Genomic DNA, 20,294 nt, shown 5'->3' with positions numbered 1-20,294 from the left:
CATCCGTGAAGTTATTGTTCTTCAGATTGTTTGCAGAAGGAATTAATTTTGAGCAAACCGCCAGTAATATGTGGGAAAGATAACCTTACAAACCAATCTATAAGAAACTTGTTAAGGGATGTAATCTAAACTGAAATGTAGCTAGTGGGCACATCGGAGAGCAGCTGGGGACCAACAGAGGTCGGCACAAAGCATATGGACTGCAAAGTCCTTTGCTAACAAATTTACCATCGATGTGGGACCCAGAACTGGGACACTTACACTTCGATCTAGTGAGGAAAAGCATAAGCTATTCTGGCTTCAAATGAAAGTGCAAATTCTGAGAGCCTATGAGTGAACAACCCAGAAAGGGCTGAACATATCTGGCTACATTCATAGCATCTGGATCCATAAAAGTGAGACGAAAGGTCTTGGGCTTAGAGAACATTCTAAATGATGATAAGAATGTCTGAGAGAAGCAGATTCTTGGTAGAATTGTTGTGATTATTTATTCTTTAATTATTGCCTGGGGTGACATGTCAGAGATGTCAGAGATATTCAAAACATCTGGACCAGACACTTGGCCCAAAAGTGTGTACAGTAACAATAAGCACTTGTTAGTTATCAAACCTAGAGTGTTTGGGGTACCTCTTATGTGTGTTCATGACTGGGTTTCTGCTACAGAACCTCACCAAGTGTACTTACAGCTGAGTGCTTACAATATTAATGAACAGTATGACTGTCCATGAACACTGTTGCACACTGTCACTGATTAACTGAAAGAAGTCAGATGCATGATGCTAGGTGTAACTACACTACATATATAGAACACAGTAACCAAGAGAGTGTTGTACCAACACCAGGACAGACAAGACCAGAGGGAAAGAACTATGTACAGGAATGAAGCCATGCAACTATAGTCAACTGATTTTCTTTTTTTTTTTCACCTTCTTTTGGGAGGTCTAATTTTGAGACAGAGTCTCACTATGTCACTCTGGCTGTCCTGGAACTTACTATATAGACCAGGCTGGCCACGAACTCACAGATATCCACCCACCTCTGCCTCCCAATGGTTAGAATTAAAGGCATGAGCCACCATGCCTGACAAGTCAGCTGATTTTCAAGAGAAAAAAAGATAATATTGTCAATGAGTCATTCTGGAACAAGTGGATATGCATGTGAGAAAACAAGGAATCAGACTTTCCTCATGCCATATACAGAAATTAACTCAAGTGGACCAAAGAAGTAAATGTGAGAGTTAAATCTATGAAATTCTCAAAGCATATCCTAGGAGTATGTAACTGTGTGACTAAAAATTCAATACCAGAAGCACAACAAAAGAATTGTTTTGTAATTGACTTGTAAATCAATTACAATAGCCTTCATCATTAACCTTCATCAAAATCATTAGCCTTCATGAAAACTTAAAAGCATTCGAGCATCAGAAGTTATTACCAAAGAGCAAAAAGATAATCACAATCAGATAAAATATTTTCAAGTCACGTATGCTGGAGGATTGCTATTGAAAAATCTGTAGTCTCAATAAACCATGGACAAAGGATCTGCATAAACTTTCCCTCAAATAAGGCATACATCTGGCTAATGAACACATGAAAAGATGCTCCGTATTACTATCCAGAGGTGTGACTGCACCTGTTAATGATGTGATTAGTGGAGCATTTCATGGCTCTTGATGAGCTTAATTTGGGGTGCTAGGATACCAAACAATCTACAGCCATCAAATGCTTTCCAAGCCAGTGGCTTCCAAACTCCTTGTCTCACACTCAAAAAGAAGGAAATATGGACAGGAGCAAGAAGAGCACTCTGATTTAATAAAGAAAAGCGAGGAAGAACTCCTGAGAGTAGAAAGGGCTCTATGGGAGGAATCCAGTAAAGTTGCCCTGCCAGACGGGATTTTATGGATCTTGTGTTGGGAACTGGGTGGAGACTGAGGTGGCATTTATTGAGTCATTGTTGAGCGCATTGCCAGCCAGCTAGGAGAGTAGTAAGCCTCCTGGGGTAGATAATTACTCCTTTTAGGGGAGGGGGTCACACGTGCTAGCTGACTAACTTCCGATCCACCATGCACTCCCCTCTTACTGCTGCTTCTCATTAGGATGGCCACAACAGAAACAAGAGGGTGGGAAAAAGAAAGAAAGGAGGGGGTTTGGAGATTGATAGACAATAAAGTAGGACTGTGAATGCCAGAAGTGGGTGGCATCATCCACTGCTAGAAGACATGTAAAATCATGTGACCATTCCTGAAAACACTTTGGTAGTTACTCAAAAAGTAAAACAAAGAATGGCCATATGACCCAGGATGTATGAGTAAGAGCACTGAAAGTATATATCCACACAACAACTTGTTGCTCAAACATTCACAGCAGCATTATTCATAATAGTTACTAAGCAGAAACAACCCAAGTGTCTATCAGCTGAAGGATGGATAAGTAAAATGTAGCTGGTCCACACAATGATTCCCGTCAAAAACAGGCAATGAGATGAAAGAGCTACTATGCTAACTGAAAAAAAGCCATATGTGAAAGGGCATACAGTGTAACTCCACGCATATCCAGAACAGGCAAATTATACTGACAGAAAGTAGGTGTGTAGATGTGGACTCAGCAGAGATGGGCAGAGGGCAAGTGCTGATGGGACAGGTTCCTACTGTGAGGGATGAAAGCACACTCTGATGACTTTGTAAATGGATGAAAAGAAGCAAACTGAGTTCTCCTGATTTTACAAATCAATTCTAAACTTAGCAACTTATAGCTTGGCTGAATGCAGGAAATAATGCAAGAAATAATCTGTATTTCTTTAAGAGAGTGCAATTCGTCCACTGGACTGTGGACATCTGCAGATCTGGGAACAGAAACGCTCTGTGAAGATTGACACATGCTGTATTCTGCTGAAGCTGCCTGGAAGAATTCTCATTCTAGCAGGAACACGGCATCAGTTTAATTCTGACTCTTGACACTATAAAGAGGCAGGGGGTCCAATTTCATTTTTCAGGAATGAGACAGAAAACTTCAGTTGCAAATAATTTCTGCAAAGCTGGAGCAGACCAGGAGTGGGCAGCTGGAGCATCGAAAGGGCCTGAAGAGAAAGAGTTTAATTGCCTGTGGCTACCCCTAGAGGTTGGAGGAAAGAAATGGAGTTGGAAATGCTGTAATTATATTACAATCTCAAAAATTAAAAAGTTCTGTTTTGTTTTTTTTTGTAAAAGGAAGCAAACATAGAGAGAATCCTAAGAGGACCAGGTGAAAAGAAGATACAGGCTCCCTCTCTTGTTAGCTGTCCCCTCTGTGAGCCCAAGGCCAGTCAGGGAACTGCAGAGCCATGGGACCACACCCAAAGCACTGGGGAAGTCTTTGGCTATACCAGCACCAGAGCTGCTGCCACACAGGCCTGCTCCTGATTCAGCTGTCCACTGAGACCTCCTCCTTCACATGACTCTCTCTACATCCACACAAATCTTACACGCATATAAAGCTACTAAAGAACCCAGAAAAGCACTGACAGAACCCTGATCAAAGTGCTGCCTGATGTTACAGCTGAGAACTTTAAGCACTTTTTAGACAACACTGAAACCACAAAGGAGAAACACCAAACCAGAAAAGGGACCACTGAGCAAGAACAATTAAGAGTGGGCAAGACAGGAGACTGTGAAAAGGAACAGACAAGACTCAGGAAGGAGAGAGAATACAGAGACACCTTTAGAGAAGAATGTTAAATTACAAGGGACACAAGAAAGAAAAACAAACAAATGAAAAAAGAACAGAAACAAGGATGGGAAACGGGCTAGATCAATTATGTAGAAAATGTGAAGACTGAGACGTACACATACACACACACACACACACACAACTTTCTGATGAAAAATTAAAAAGCATTTAAAATAATTTCAAAATGAAAGTTCCTTGAAACAAAGAAGTGTGGAAACAAAGGAGAGGGCCAGGCAGGGCGAGACACAAACAGAAAAGCACTATTGAGTGCTCTGGACACAGGGGCAATGCGTCCAGGGTGATTAGCACTGAGATGTTGACATGAGCATGGCCTACTAAAATTACTTAAACTGCAAAATAAGAAAAAAGCAATCCCTTGGGTGAAAAGGTAAGAAGAGAAAACCGCTTACAGAGGAAAAAAAAGACAGATTGGTTCAGATTTATCAGTGGCGGCCTTTAACAAAAGATACCCAAAAAAGGAGGCCCAATTATTTCATAAGTGCCTACAAGATACTGATGGTTAAGAAAATATTTGCCAAGGAACTTGCATCCAGCTCAACTCATCTTAAAGTCTAATGAGCATGGAGGATTGCAACTGTAATTGTTCTTTCTCTGTTACTGTAACAAAATAACAGAAGCTACATACTTTATAATGAAAATGTTTATTTAAGTCACAGTTCTAGGTGTCTAAAAGCATGATGGTGACATCAACACAGATCTGGTGAGGACCCCCACAGTGACATTTTGGACATGAAGAAAGATCCTCTCATAACCCAAATCTGAAGACACTCAGAACTTTCTTCTGTCTTTCAGCTTTTCTTCTTTCTGAGCTGAAAACCTGCAATTTTCTAGAGTTCTGACCAGAAACTCCATTTACAGAAAAATAGATAGATAAATAAATAGATACATGTCCTAAACCCTTGTGCAACCCTGTTAGCTTCTGGTTCCATCTGACCAGATTGAAGTCCTATCCAAGGTACCTCCAGGGCCACTGAGTGGTCTCCTTTACTAAAAGGAGAGGGGAATACATTTGAAATGTAATTTGAGAGCCATCAAATAGTACACATGGCTAATGCCAAGACATGCATGGCTGTCTGGGAACCCATGCCCCTGCTCTCCAGGGGACTTAATTCTTTCACTGAACAGCTCCTTTTCTGTTACTAATAAACTCCAACTTTGTTTCATACTGGCTCATCCTGAAATGCTTTTCTGCCTCAAAACCACGGATTATGTTTTATCTCATTTCAGGTCCCTAAAAGATTAAGGGGACTCCTACCAGGGATGTTACGAGCCACGTTTCCTTCCATCATGCTGACAGAGTGTGTTAGGGTGGGTGGGGTAATCTTAATGCTGATACTGAAAGTTGGGGAGCACAGAGACAGCAATGGCCTCTCTCTAGGGGCTATCTCAAGGGTCCTGGTTTCTCTTTCATTCACTACTCCCAGGAAACTACTTTCTTGGTCATTATTCCTGTTGTGATAAAAAAAAAAAAGAAAAATCTTGAGAAAAGAAACTTAAGACAGGAAAGTGTTTATCCTGGCTCCCAGTTCAAGAGTATAGTCCCTGCTGGTGGGATTGCCAACTTGTACAGCCACTTTGGAAATCAGTATGGAGATTCCTCAGGAAAATGGGAATCAGCCTACCACAAGACCCAGCAATTCCACTCTTAGGCATATACCCAAAAGATGCACACTCATACAACAAGGATAATTGTTCCAATATGTTCATAGCAGCATTATTTGTAATAGCCAGAACCTGGAAGCAACCTAGATGCCCCTCAACCGAAGAGTGGATAGAGAAAATGTGATACATTTGCACAATGGAGTACTATTCAGTGGAAAAAAACAATGGAATCTTGAAATTTGCAGGCAAATGGATGTCACTAGAAGAAAATATCCTGAGTGAGGTAACCCAGTTACAAAAAGAGAAACATGGTATGTACTCACTCATTTATGGATTTTAGACATGAATCAGGAGAGTTCCAGCATACAATCCCACTGCCAGAGAGTCTAGGAAACAGAACTTTCATCCAGCAACTGACGAAAGCAGAGGCAGATACCCACAGACAAACACTGAACTTAACTCCTGGAATACAGTGTCAGAAAGAGAGAACTGATGGGAGAGGAGTTAAGAGTGGGCTGGTTTAACCCATAGAAACAGTTGACCTGACCAAGGGGGAGCTCTTGAACCCCAGATTGATGGCTGTGTGGAAAGCATGGGACTGACCCAGACCCCCCTGAATGTGGGTGTCAGTGAGGAGGCCTAGGTAATCTATGGGGCCATGGGTAGTACTTCTCCCTGGCTTACAAATAGACTTTGAGTGCTCGTGCCACAATATGGGAGGCTCTCTCAGCCTGGACTCTTGTGGATGAAATGACAGTCACTGGAGATCCACCATGGAAGGCCTCACCCTCCCTGGGAATCAAAGTGGAGATTGGGTGGGGGACTGGGAGACCTGGTGAGGAGGGCGGGGGAGGAGGGGAGGGAGAGGGAGTTGGGATTGGCATGTGAAACAAGATTGTTTTTAACCTAAATTAAAAATATATTATTATTATTATTAAAAAAATTAAAAAGAAAAAAAAAAAGGAGTATCGTCCATCATGGCAGGGAATCAGGGTGGCAGGAACTTGAAGCAACTGGTCATGTTGCATCAGCCCACTTTCTCCATTATATACAGCTCACAATCCCAACTCAGTGGACAGTATCTGCTACATTTAAGGTGCGTCTTCCCACATCAGTTAACCCAACCAAGAAAACTCCCACAGAAATCCCCAGAGGCCCAAGATCTCATCAAGTCAACAGCCAAAATTAACTATCACACCATCCTTCCTGCATGTGAACTTTTGAAGGACAAACTACAGTTAGTTCTTATGAGTTAGGGGGCAGGTATGCACTGTTTAAAGTTGCTTTGAGCGCTAAGAAGTTCCTATACACTTCTGGTCACAATTTCATCAATTCAGCAATTCCTAGCTTTGATTTATGGTTATTTTTGTTAAAGACACTTTCTTAAATCTGATTCATAAACAGTTCACTTATGGTCAACGGTGCTATGACATATGCCAAAAAGCAGTTTGTCTAGCATGCATTTCTCTCACAAACCATAGGCTTCCTGCACTTAGAAACTCAACACTCACTTTAACACTACCCTTGAGGTAATAAAATTACCAAATTGAAAAACAAAACCCTTCAGACTAACTTGGCCATGCAGAAGACATGTGTGAGCAGTGTAAATGGTGAAATAAAATCAAGAAAAAAGGAAAACCTGATGCTGCAACGATAAACGGCACACTTACTGAAAGTAAAACTAAGTATTTATTGTAGAAATTACTCACAAGTTACCAAACAAGTAACCCAGATGAGCCGAGTAGTTTTCCGCTGCCGAACTGGAAGCCGAAAGCCGAAAAAGAGACCAAGACGTCCATTGTTCAGTCTTTTATACCTTCCCCCCCACCCCCAATAACGCCCCTAGCCATGCCCAAAAGTGGGCCTGGCTAGTGACGTAGTTCACCGCCTACATCCGTATATGTCTTTACGTCCATGTACGCCTTTAGTCATGCCTAAAGTGGGTGTGGTTAGCGGTGTGGTAAACTGCTCTTATATTACCTCATCTGTGTGTGCCTCTAGTAAGTCACATGGTTAATGGCGGCATTATTTTCCTCCTACAAAAACCAGTGCAGATTTCAGTTGAGAATATCTACACTGAGCACACTAGGTGTCTCAATTATTTTTTTTTTACTACCGTGCTTGGATGATCCCAAAGTGTGGGTTTTCAAAGCTTAGCAAACAGGTGAGTTCTTAACTACAGAATTTATAAACAGTAGAAATTGACTATAGTTAGAAAAATTGAAGAGTTTGAGAAGTACCATGCACGTGGATGTTCCTTTGGGAAGCCTATGGAGGACCAAGCTCGGTCAACTAAAAACATCCATTGGTGTGATTAAAACTCAATGGTGAGTAGAGGGGTGGGGTAGAGAACTGAAAGAAATTTTGTCATCTCCTGTATGGGAACAGCTATTGTTTTAGGTCAGAGGGGAATGAGAGTATTAAACAATTCCTGGATTGAAATTTAAAACTTCCTATAGCTCAGGGAAAAAGAACTCTAGTAGAAAAGAAGAAAATGTCTGTGTGGTAAGAGAAGTTTAAATACAAACACAGAGAACACACCATAAAATCATGGAGCTGTGACCAAACACATGCCTCCTATGTATGTGCATACACAAGCATATCCATTAACAGGAGGGGCTGTGTCAGACCACAGAACTGAATCTAATTCTGTACTATATGGTGACATGTCTAACACTAGACAATTTTAATGCTCTAAGAATAAATATATGCACACTTTTTAAGTAGGACTTGAGATTGAACTATTAAACAAGGTGAAACTCCGTTCAAGTTTCAAAAGAGATGAAGGATATAGCACCACATTAAAATGAAGACAGCAGCTGTGAATATGTTGGCACCCCCCCACCAAACTGAATTCACTAACAGATACTGTTGTGACAAGGGACACTTTGCCACGTGGAGGACAGGAAATTAGTTACACTGGGCTTGTTGTAGGCCTGTGTTCCTAAGGCAGAAGAGGAGGAGTCTAGGAAGAAGCATGGCTTTGTTCTAGACCAAGTAACGTCAGAAGTGGGATAACTGGGTGTCCTGTGGATGCTTGTGTAAGAAGCAGGATTATGGAGAGTTCGTGCTGGGATGGGTAAGGCACACTGAGCAGGGAGCAGTGACATGTGGCATTCTTCTCATTGGTTCTGGGTCTGCATTTTCACCTTGGTCACCCATGATGACAGGGTGACTCGTTTTGTCTCAGTCTATCACCGCTCCAGGATGACTGTGTGTGATGTGGACATCCTGTGAAATTGACTCATTTAAAGGTGGGGTAGCCAGGACAGTATCAACCATGTGGGTCAGCAGCAACCATTCAGTCTCTTGGCATTTATACACTAAAAAATGGAGTAGCAAATTTCATGAAAGAAAAGCTATAGAATGATTTATTAGATATTTATGATAGGATATTCAATTTTGTTTCTCTGGGTCTAAGTCAAACTCAATTTGAAGAAAAAATAAGTAGAATAAACAATTCTTATGCTATGGAACTTACTAATATGTGCCATTTATTATATTTGGAAATAGAAAATATACCTTACCTTTGAGTATCTAGGGAACATCCATGAAAATTGAACATGAATTAGTCCACAAAGAAAACCTTGATAAACACCTAAGAAGAAGGAATAATGTAGTTAAATTATTCTAATGAAGAACACATAAAACCAAGAGTCTATTATAGATGGAAATGTTGAAGAGGGACCGTGACCTGGCTTTATGCTGCATAACTGAGGCCAGTCTAGAGTTCCTGATCTTCTTGTTTTCAAGTATCATTAAGGTCAGACTACAAATATAAATAATAAAAGGACTATTATATCTAAAAATAAATATTAAATTCTTGATCTTTTCATTAAAATAGAAAAACTAAATTTTTTTACTTCTTTTTTACTGTTTTTCTAGAAAGCAACAAAAATTAGTTCCTTTAGGACAAAACTAAAAGTAAACCTTCAGAAAAATACATGTCCTTAAAATACATCATCAAACATGGAAGAAAAAAACAGGCAGGGGTGCACATCTTTAATCCCAGCACTCAAGAGGCAGAGACAGGCAGATCTCTGTGAATTCAATGCCAGCCTGGTCTACAAAGCTAACTTTTAGGACAGTCAGGGCTGTCACACAGAGAACCCCTGTCTAGAAGAAAAAAAAGGATGTGACTTGAAAAAAACTTAAGAAGTCACTAAATAAACCATAAGGAAACTATATGAAGGAATTCATTTAAAAGGCACAGACATAAATAAATGTGTCAAAACAAAATAATGCCAAGAAAACTATCACATAAGACAATAACACTTACTAAAGCTACTATAGAAACTAAGAGAGGCCATCAGTAAAATGAGGTCCTGAGTTTGATGCCAGCAGCCAAGTAAACAGCCAGACATAGCATCCCATGTCTATAATACCAACATAGAGAAGGAAGAAACATAAGTACCCTTGGACCTCACTGGGCAGTCAACCTAGTTGACTCAGGTCCAGTGTGAAAGCCTGCCTCAAAAAAGCATACAGAGGTGCTTGGGGTCTACCATTGAGGCTTCCATCCCAGTGGCAGGAGCCAATACACCCCACCATCCTAGTCTCCTGCTCTATCCACAGGACTAGGTAAACCAAGGCCCAGTGGAGGGAGTCAATGCGCCCCAGCATTCTAGTCTTCTGCTCTGCCTACCAGACTAAATCAACCAGGGCCTATATCCAGGCTGCCCTCCTATGCCTGGGATCTACTACTGGGACTTCCATCCATCCCGGAGAGATACAAAACACCCAAGCATCCTAGTCCATTTCTCCAACCAGAGACCACACAGAGGGGAGATACCAGAGCATTGGACTTGCCTACACCCATCTGAAGGGAACCTGGTCCCATACCCACCAGAGAGGAAGAGGATCCTTCTGCACCCACTGGAAGAAGGAATGGGAAGGAGACAATATAAAAACACACACAGCAACAGAAAAACCAATATGACACTGCCAGAGTCTAGAGACCCTACACCAACAAGACCTGAACATCCCAACACAAATGAAGTAGAAGAGAATGACAATAAATATAATTGCATTACAATAATAGAGGCCCTCAAAAAGGATATGAGAAAATCCCTTAAAGAGATGGAAGAAAAAACAATCCAAAAATGCAAGAAATGGAAGAAAAGACAAAGCAAAAAGTGCAAGAAACAATTCAAACAGTGCAAGGGCTGAAATCTTAAATAGAAATGATAAAAAACACAGTCTGAAGGAATACTGGAAAGAGAAAAGCTGGGCAAACCGTCAGGTACTACAGATGCAAGCATAAGCAACAGAATACAAGAAATGGAAGAGAGAATCTCAGTTGTTGAGGATACACTAGGAGAAATAGATTCATCGACCAAAAAAAATTTTAAGTCCAACAAATCCCTAGCACAAAATATCCAGAAAATATGGGACACTGTGAAAAGACCAAACCTAAGAATAATAGGTATAGAAGAAAGTAAAGAAAACCACCTCAAAGGGCAAGAAAACATATTCAACAAAATCATAGAAGAAAACTTTCCCAACCTAAACAAAGACATGCCAATGAAGGTGCAAGAAGCTTACAAAACACGAAATAGAGTGGACCACAAAAAAAGTTCCCTCACCACATAATAATCAAGACCCCAAACACACAGAATAAAGAAAGAATATTAAGAGCAGCTAAGGAAAAAGGCCAAGTAACATATAAAGGCAAACCTATCAGAATTCACCTGACTTCTCCATGGAAACTGTGAAAGCCATAAGGTCCTGGATAGATATTCTACCAACACTAAGAGACCACAGATGTCAGCACAGACTACAATACCCAGAAAAGCTCTCAATCACTATAGATGGAGAAAACAAGATATTTCATGAAAAAGACAGATTTAAACAATACATATCTACTAACTCAGCCCTACAGAAAGTTCTGGAAGGAAAACTCCAACCCAAGGAAGTCAACTACAACCAGAAAAATATGGGCAATAGATAATCCCAATTTACCAACATGCAAAAGAAACAACAGGTGGAAATCCACATACAATTCCACCAACAGCAAACGTTCCAAAACAAACAAGAATGAGCAATCAATGACCATTAATATCCCTCAATATTAATGGTCTTAACTCACCCATAAAAGACACAGGCTAACAGAATGGATTCAAAGAAAGAATCCATCTTTCTGCTGCATACAAGAAACACACCTCAGCTTCAAAGACAGATGCTATTTCAGTGTTAAGGGTAGGGAAAAGATTTTCCAATCAAATGGACCCAAGAAACAAGCGGGGGGTAGCAATCCTAATATCTGACAAATTAGATTTTAAAATAAAATCAATCAAAAGAGATGAAAGAGGTCATTTCATACTCATTACAGGAGAAATAGACCAAGATGAAGTCTCAAGTCTGAACATCTATGCCGCAAATATGAAGTCTTCCATGTTCATGAAAGAAACATTACTAAAACTCAAACACATATAAAACCTCACACACTTATAGTGGGAGACTTCAACACCATTAGACAGGATTACCAGACAGAAGCTTAACAAGGAAACAAATAGAAGTTATGATCCAATTGGGTCAAACACATCTATAGAACATTCCATCCAAACTCAAAAGAATATACCTTCTTCTAAGCGGCAAATGGAACCTTATCAAAAATCCATGACATAGCCGGGTGGTGGTGGCGCACGCCTTTAATCCCAGCACTCGGGAGGCAGAGGCAGGCGGATCTCTATGAGTTCGAGGCTGGGCTGGACCGACAGCCTCGAAAACAATACAGAGAAACCCTGTCTCGTAAAAACCAAAAAAAATCCACCACATACTTGGCAACATAGCAGACCTCAACAGGTCCAAAAAAATTGGAATAACTCCATGCATCTTATCAGACCACCATGCTCTAAAATTAGAATTCAACAACAACACAAATTGCAGAAACCCTGCAAACTCATGGAAAATGAATAATGCACAATTGCACCATTCTTGGGTCAAAGAAGAAATAAAAAAGAAATTAAAGACTTCTAGAATTCAATGAGAATGAACATAACTTACCCAAACCTATGGGATACTTTGAAAGCAGCGCTAAGTGCCCACATGAAAAAACTGGAGAGTAGTCTCACTAGAGAATTAACTAGAGAAATCTCTAGAACAAAAGGAAGAAAACTCACCCCAGCAGAGCAGATGCCAGGAAATAATTAAATTGAGAGCTGAAATAAATAAAGCAGAAACTAGGAAAACAATACAAAGAATCAATGTAACAAAGAGTTGGTTCTTTGAGAAAATCAACAAGATAGACAAACCTTTATCCAAACTTACCAAATTACAGAGTGTGAACAGGCAAACTGACAAAATCAGAAATGAAAAGAGGGACATAACAACGTACAGTGAGAAAATCCAGAGAATCATCAGGTCATTTTTTGAAAACCTATACTCCACAAAATTTGAAGAATTAAAGGAAATGGACAATTTTCTGGATAGATATCACTTGCCAAAATTAAATCAAGAACAGATAAGCAACTTAGATAGTCTATAACACCTAAGGAAATAGATGCAGTCATCAAAAGTCTTCCAACCAATAAAAGCCCAGGGCCAGATGACCTCAGTGCAGAATTCTACCAGAAATACAAAGAACAGTTTATATCAATTCTCCTCAAAGTATTCCATGCAATAGAAGCAGAAGGGGCTTTGCCAAACTCTTTTTATGGGGCTTCAGTTACCCAAGCCACACAAAAACACAACTAAGAAAGAGAACTTCAGACCAATATCCCTCATGAACATTGATGCAAAAATACTCAATAAAATACTGGCAAATTGGATCCAAGAACACAATCAAAACAATCATTCACCATGATCAAGTAGGTTTCATCCCAGGGATGCAGGGATGGTTCAACGTATGAAAATCCATCAATGATCCACCATATAAACAAGCTGAGAAACAAAAGTCACATTATCATCTCACTAGATGCTGAAAAAGCCTTTGACAAAATCCAACACCCCTTCATGATAAAGGTCTTGGAGAGATCTGGGATAACAAGAACATACCTAAACATAATAAAAGCTATATACAGCAAACCAACAGCCAGAACCAAACTGAATGGAGAGAAATTCAAGGCATTTCCTCTAAAATCAAGAACAAGACAAGGCTGTCCCCTCTCCTCATACCTCTTGAATATTGTACTCCAAGTTCTAGCAAAAGCAATAAGACAACAAAAGGAGATCAAGGGGATACAAATTGGAAAGGAAGAAGTCGAACTTTCACTGTTTGCAGATGATATGACAGTTTACGTAAGTGACCCAAAAAATTCTACCAGGGAACTATTACAGCTGATAAACTCTTTCAGCAAAGTGTCAGGATACAAGATCAACTCAAGAAAATGAGTAGTCCAACTATATCCAGACGATAAAATGGCTGAGAAAGAAATAGAGAAACATTACTCTTTACAATTGCCACAAACAACATAAAATACCTTGGGGTAATGCTAACCAAACAAGTGAAAGACCTATATAGCAAGAACATTGAGTCTTTAAAGAAAGAAATTAAGGAAGACACCAGAAAATGGAAAGATCACCCATGCTCTTGGATAGGTAGGATCAATGTAATAAAAATGGCAATCCTGCCAAAAGCAATCTACAGACTCAATGCAATCCCCATTAAAATTCCAGCACAATTCTTCACAGTCCTTGAAAGAACAATTCTCAACTTTATATGGAAAAACAAAGGACCCAGGATAGCCAAGACAACCCTGTAGAACAACGCAACTTCCGAAGGCATCACCATCCCTGACTTCAAGCTCTATTATAGAGCTATAGTCCTGAAAACAAGTTGGTATTGGCACAAAAATAGACAGGAAGACCAATGAAATCGAATTGAACACCCTGATATTAATTCACACACCTACAAACACATGATTTTCGACAAAGAAGCTAAAATCATACAATGGAAAAAAAGATAGCATCTTCAACAAATGATGCTGGCATAACTGGATATTGGCATGTAAAGACTGCAGATAGATCCATGTCTATTGCCATGCACAAAACTTAATTCCAAATGGTGGATCAAAGACCTCAACATCAATCTCACCACACTAAACCTCTTAGAAGAGAAAGTGGGAGGTACCCTTGAATGAATTGGTACAGGAGACCACTTCTTGAACATAACACTGAGAATGACAATTAATAAATGGGACCTCCTGAAATTGAGAAGTTTCTGTAAGGTAAAGGACACAGTCAGCAAGACAAAAAAGGCAGCCCACAGAATGGGAAAAGATATTCACCAACCCCACATCTGACAGAGGGCTGATCTCCAAAATTTACAAAGAACTCAAGATCCATTTAAAAAATGGGCTACAGAACTAAATAGAAAATTCTCAATACAGGAGTGTAAAATGGCTGAGAGACACTTAAAAAAGTGTTCAACATCCTTAGAAATGTAAATAAAAAACTCTAAAATCTTACTCCTGTCAGAATGGCTAAATTAAAACACCAATGACAGCTTATGCTGGAGAAGATGTGGAGAAAGAGGAACACTCTTCCGTTGCTGGTGGGAGTACAAACTCATACAGCCATTTTGGAAATCAGTATGGAGATTCCTCAGGAAAATAGGACTCAGTCTACCAGAAGACCCAGCAATTCTGCTCTTAGTAATATATGCAAAAGATGTCCATTCATACAACAAAGATGTCTGTTCCACTATGTTCATAGCAGCACTATTTGTAATAGCCAGATCCTGGAAGCAACCTAGATGCCCCACAACTGAAGAGTGGATAGAGAAAATGTGGTATATTTACAAAATGGAATACTACTCAGAGGAAAAAAAGCAATGGAATCTTGAAATTTGCAAGCAAATGGATGACACTAGAAGAAACCATCCTGATTGAGGTAATGCAGGCACAAAAAGAGAAACATGGTATGTACTCACTCATACATGGGTTCTAGACATGGATCAGAGAGTGCCACCCTGCAATCCCATTGTCAGTGAGTCTGGGAAACAGGAAGTTTCCCAAGAGAGATATGCAAGATACCCCCAGAGTAGGGGAATGAACCAAGATCTCATGAACAGATTGGGAGCATGGTGGGGGGAGAGAAGTGGGGGAAAAAGAGATGGGGATAAAAGAAGAGGAGAGTAAGATATGGGGTAGCAGTAAGGTTGAGTTGGGGGGAGAAGAGAGGAGACCAGAATGAGAGATACTATAATAGAGGGAGTCATTATAGGTTTGAAGAGAGAACTAACACTAGTGGGATTTCCAGAGATCTACAAGGATGGCACCAACAGCAAGCTAAGCAATAATGGAGAGACTACCTTAATTGTCCCTCCCTGATAATAAGACTGACTTCCATCCAGTGGCTGATGGAAGCAGAAGCAAACACTCACAGTTAAACATTGAACTGAACTCCTGGAACCCAGTGACAGAGAGGGAGGAGTGATGAGCCAAGGGGTCAAGACTGTGCTGGTGAAACCCACAGAGATGGCGTACTTGACAAGGGGGAGCTCTTGAACCCCAGACTGAAGACTGAGAGGCCAGCATGGGACTGATCCAGACCCCCCTGAATGTGGTGTCAGTGAGGAGGCCTCAGCAATCTCTGGGGCCTTGGGTAGTAGATCAGTGTTTACCATAGCATACGAATGAACTTTGGGAGCCCATTTGATATGGAGGGAACCTCTCTCAGTCTAGGCCCTGCCCCAGTTGAAGTGACAGACTCTGGAGATCCCCCATGGAAGGCCTCACCCTCCCTGGAGAATAGTGTGGAGATTGGGTGGGGGGTTGGTAGAGGGGTAAGGGAGGAAGGGTGGGAGAGGGAGCTGGGATCGACATGTGAAGCAAGCATGTTTCTAATTTAAATAAAAAAATATATTGAGAGAAAAAAGCATAGAGAAAATTGAGAAAGACATTGTCAACCTCTAACCTTCATACACATGTTCATACATGTGTACATGCATACAAGCACACATACGGAGTGGGGAAGAAGAGAGAAAGAGAGCTGCTCAATGCAACATTGTACTAAACCCTAAGAATACGGAAATACAGAATGGATGGATGGATGGATGGATGGATGGATGGATGGATGGATGGATGATGGATAAGCAAGGAAAACAATTCCTGATTTCCAGTTTCCCTAAAAACATCTTAACAAACATATTAGAAAATATCTAATATTAGAATCTCAAAGTTAAGCACTTGACAACCACCAAAAGAATTTGCTTTTTAAATTTTAAAAACCTATTTCACTTAGTCTTTGAGAATGGAACAGGCATCCATTGTATTTTGATCATGTCCACTCTCCCTCCAACTCCTAAATCCCCCTACCATGATCCCCTCCAAACTTCATGTCCTCCCTTTTGTTAACTCTTCCTACAATTAGTACTGTGGGGATGCGGAGCCATTCACTGTCAAGTGGCTACCTACAAGAGGCCACACCCCCAAATAAAACTCACTCTCCCTCCTGCAGCAGCCATCAACTACCAACAGCTAGGGATGGGGCCTTGGGAGCCCCTCCCCAAATCTTCAAATCTCATCTCAGGCTCTAATTCTATAAATCTCTTTCATTCTCATGTCAACAGTAGAAATATGTGGGACAAAAACATTTTTTAAACACAAAATTGGTTAGTGTCCAGGAGAGAAAATTTCTTCTTTTCCAGTGTCTTCATGTAAGGCACGCAATAGACAGACAGCTGTAGACAGGAAGGGTACTTTGAGAAAAGATGTGACTGCACTGTTCATGCTTTGTCCTTCCCATTGTTTTGTGAAAGAATATGAGTTGGGTATACAAACTTTTTAAGTGAGAGATAAAAGTAGAACAATCCAAGAGGGCCTGGAAATGAACTGGATAATCTGGACAACAAGCCATCTCCTCTCGGTGGACTTTTCCCATGGCTTTAAATATTTCTAGAAACACAGCTGTGACTGCTGGCATTCTTTATGAGAGCTCTGGAACCACCAGCAGTCCCAGGGGACTGCGAAGGGCAGTCAGTGCCAACATGCCACATCCACACACCGAGGATCCCAGAGAGCTTCAGAGTGACTTACACTATCTGTGTAAGATGATGCAGGAGAGTCGAGTAGTGAAAGGACCAAATGGCAAATGAAGTGAGGTAGTCCTGCAGAACTCAGTGTGGGAATCCTGGGGTTTCCCAAAGCTCCTAGGCACTCCCTCTACCTCAAGAGGGTGCCATCTGAAGGAAGACAGCTGAAAGCAGTCAGGGATGCAAGTCTCTCCAATTCTGTCTGGGCATCGAGGAAAAGCTTGTTGATTCTTTCAGAAACTTAGAAGACACTAGATGTCAAAAGTATCCTACCTGCTAGCAAAGTGTCAGAGAAGGCAGAGATGGATGGATGAGTAGGGGAATAGGGTGGGGTAAGTGTGTCGGTGTGGGAGTGGACTCATGGGTGGATGGGTGGAGGGATGGAGGGAGAGAATGGTGAGTGGAGGATAGGTATGGTGCGGGATAGACAGCTTTTCCCCATGGAACTCCTCCTCTAGGTAACGCTCTCTGAAGTACTTCCTTCAACACGTCCTGTACAAAACAGAGGGTGATGGATAGCACTGTCCACTTCATAGGATTATTGCTCACTCTTCCTGGAACTTCTCCCTTGTTCATTTTACATCTCCTTCTCATCTAAGTCCCACTTCCACACAGGGTCGCTAAACATGGTTGGCCTGATTGTACATCCATGAGATTCCATTCATATATTGGTCTTCATGACCAGTATTGTCCAGAGCTAGTAGAGTCTACACGGTTCTACCCAAGAGCCCTGGCCTTCTCTGCCTTGTTTATAATGCTTTTGTTTCTTTAAGTCTCTGCTTAGAGGTTCCTCTATTTAGAAGACTTCTGAGCTCCTCTCTTGGTCACATTTGTCACTTCTCTTAAGCTCTATTTTGGTATCTCATGCTATTAACCATGGGTCTATTTTTTAAAAACACCATGGGGTGGGGGGTCAGTCCTCATGTATCCTAGGCTGACCTCAGTCCACAGGTTCCAAGTAGCAGACAATGGTCTTGAATATCTGATCATTTCTGATTCTTGTTGCTCTATCTCCCAAGTATTAGAATTAGAGGCAGGTGCCACCTTGCCAGGTTTACACAGTGCTTGGAATGAACACAAGGCTTTGTGTATTCTAGATAAGCACTCTACCAACTGCTACAGCCCCATCACAGTTGTATCCTTCACAGAACATTATATGCTACATCCAGCATGGCTCCAGGAACTGACCTGACTGGAAAAACAGGAAATTGAAGGGAAAAAATTGAACCCACGGACTCAGAAATGCTAGGTTCTGGTGACTTAGGCTTCCGAATGGAAAAGTCTCAGCACCTCCAGAAGCTATGTGAGTTTATTATATAGAGTCAAACAGAGATGCAGGGTTATTACATACAGCTAAAGGAGGAAGTGGGGTTATTAGACACAGATTAACCAGAAGATGAAGTGTATGTATACAGCTGGGTAGTAACCACAGCGCTTATGGTAGTTTGAATGAGGATGACCCCCATAGGCTCCTATTTGAATGCTTGATTCCCTGTTGGTGAACTATTTGGGACCTGTTGGAGTAAGTATGTCACTGCAAGTAGACTTTGATGTTTCAAAGGTCCATGCCTTAGTCTCTCTCTCTCTCTCTCTCTCTCTCTCTCTCTCTCTCTCTCTCTCTCTCTCTCTCTCTCTCTCTCTCTCTCTCTCTGTCCTTGTGAATCAGCATGTAAAGCTCTCAGCTAGAACCGCAGAACCATGTCTTCCTGTCTGCCACTTGGTCTCTGCAATAATGATAACATGCTAACCCTCTGGAACTGTAAGCAAGATCCCAGTTACATGATTTCTTTTATAAGAGTTGCCTTGGTCGTGCTGTCTCTTCACAGCAACAGAACAATGACTGAGACATTCTTCTACAGATTCCAACAATGGAGACTTCTACCTGCATTACACAGCCATTTTCTGCTCCTGCGCTGAACTCCACAGATGATGGAGCTAGGGAAGGCATGCAAGTCCTTCCTTGTACCCCCATCAGCAATGGCTGAAGTTGTACTGTACTCACATCTCAATACTTGAAAATAAATAATTCTGTAAATTTAAAGTACAAATCCAAATATAGCATTGTCAAGACCTCATTAATATTTATGCCTCGGGACCTCAGTTTAGATTTTATTTTAAAAGCATTTCAGTCATTTAAAATATTGGTTTATAGTCAGACAGCTATTGAAGTGGGAATTTTTCTATAAACAAGTGAACATCTTTCATTGTGTAAGTAAAAATAATTTTAGTATCCACACACATATGTCACTCTTTGTGAACTATATTTCAGTGCTGAACAGTTAACTGGCATGAAACAAATATTGGCAAGAAGAGGAAGTTTCCTTGAAGAACACTATAAATAGACAAGAGACTCCAGCAGGCACAGGCTCATCCCTGTGCTCTCAGTAGTCAGGAGAGCTGCAGACAAGGAATAAAAGTAAAAACACAAAATAAGATCAAAATTCTAACAACTGTTCTTGAAAATAAATGCCAGTCTCTTCTGATAGCCAAATATTTGCTTTACATAAAGATATAAAGACATAAATTACACTCCTAACTACAATTTCTCCCACACCCTCAGAAGAAAAAAAAACATGATGTTTGAGTGTGGTCTCTGATATAACTAAGTTAATTAATCTTAAAAACTTCACTTTCCTTATATGCATATACAATAGATAATAGTGTGACCTCAAAAGGTTAGGTGTCAAAATTAAATGTAGTTGGCATATGAATGTGATTTCTAAATTCAAGACTAAATGTGGTTAGTATATGAACTTGATTTCTAAACCATGAAGTGTCCCATCACTATTAACCTGATTCCCAGCAAACAAAGCTCTTTACAAGGAATGACTCCACGTTCGGTGAAAGATATCTCTCTCATTTCAGTCTCTTTACTTTGGACCTGACTCTCACAGACAACAATGGCATGGTCTTGAACATGAAGGAGAAACAACGACATGCATAAACAAGATGTTCATGCACGTTAGTATCTAGATATAACACTGTATTTGCAT

This window comes from Mesocricetus auratus, unplaced genomic scaffold (assembly GCF_017639785.1).
Source record: "Mesocricetus auratus isolate SY011 unplaced genomic scaffold, BCM_Maur_2.0 Super-Scaffold_15014, whole genome shotgun sequence".
Taxonomy (NCBI): domain Eukaryota; kingdom Metazoa; phylum Chordata; class Mammalia; order Rodentia; family Cricetidae; genus Mesocricetus; species Mesocricetus auratus.
This window is presented reverse-complemented; position numbering follows the sequence as displayed.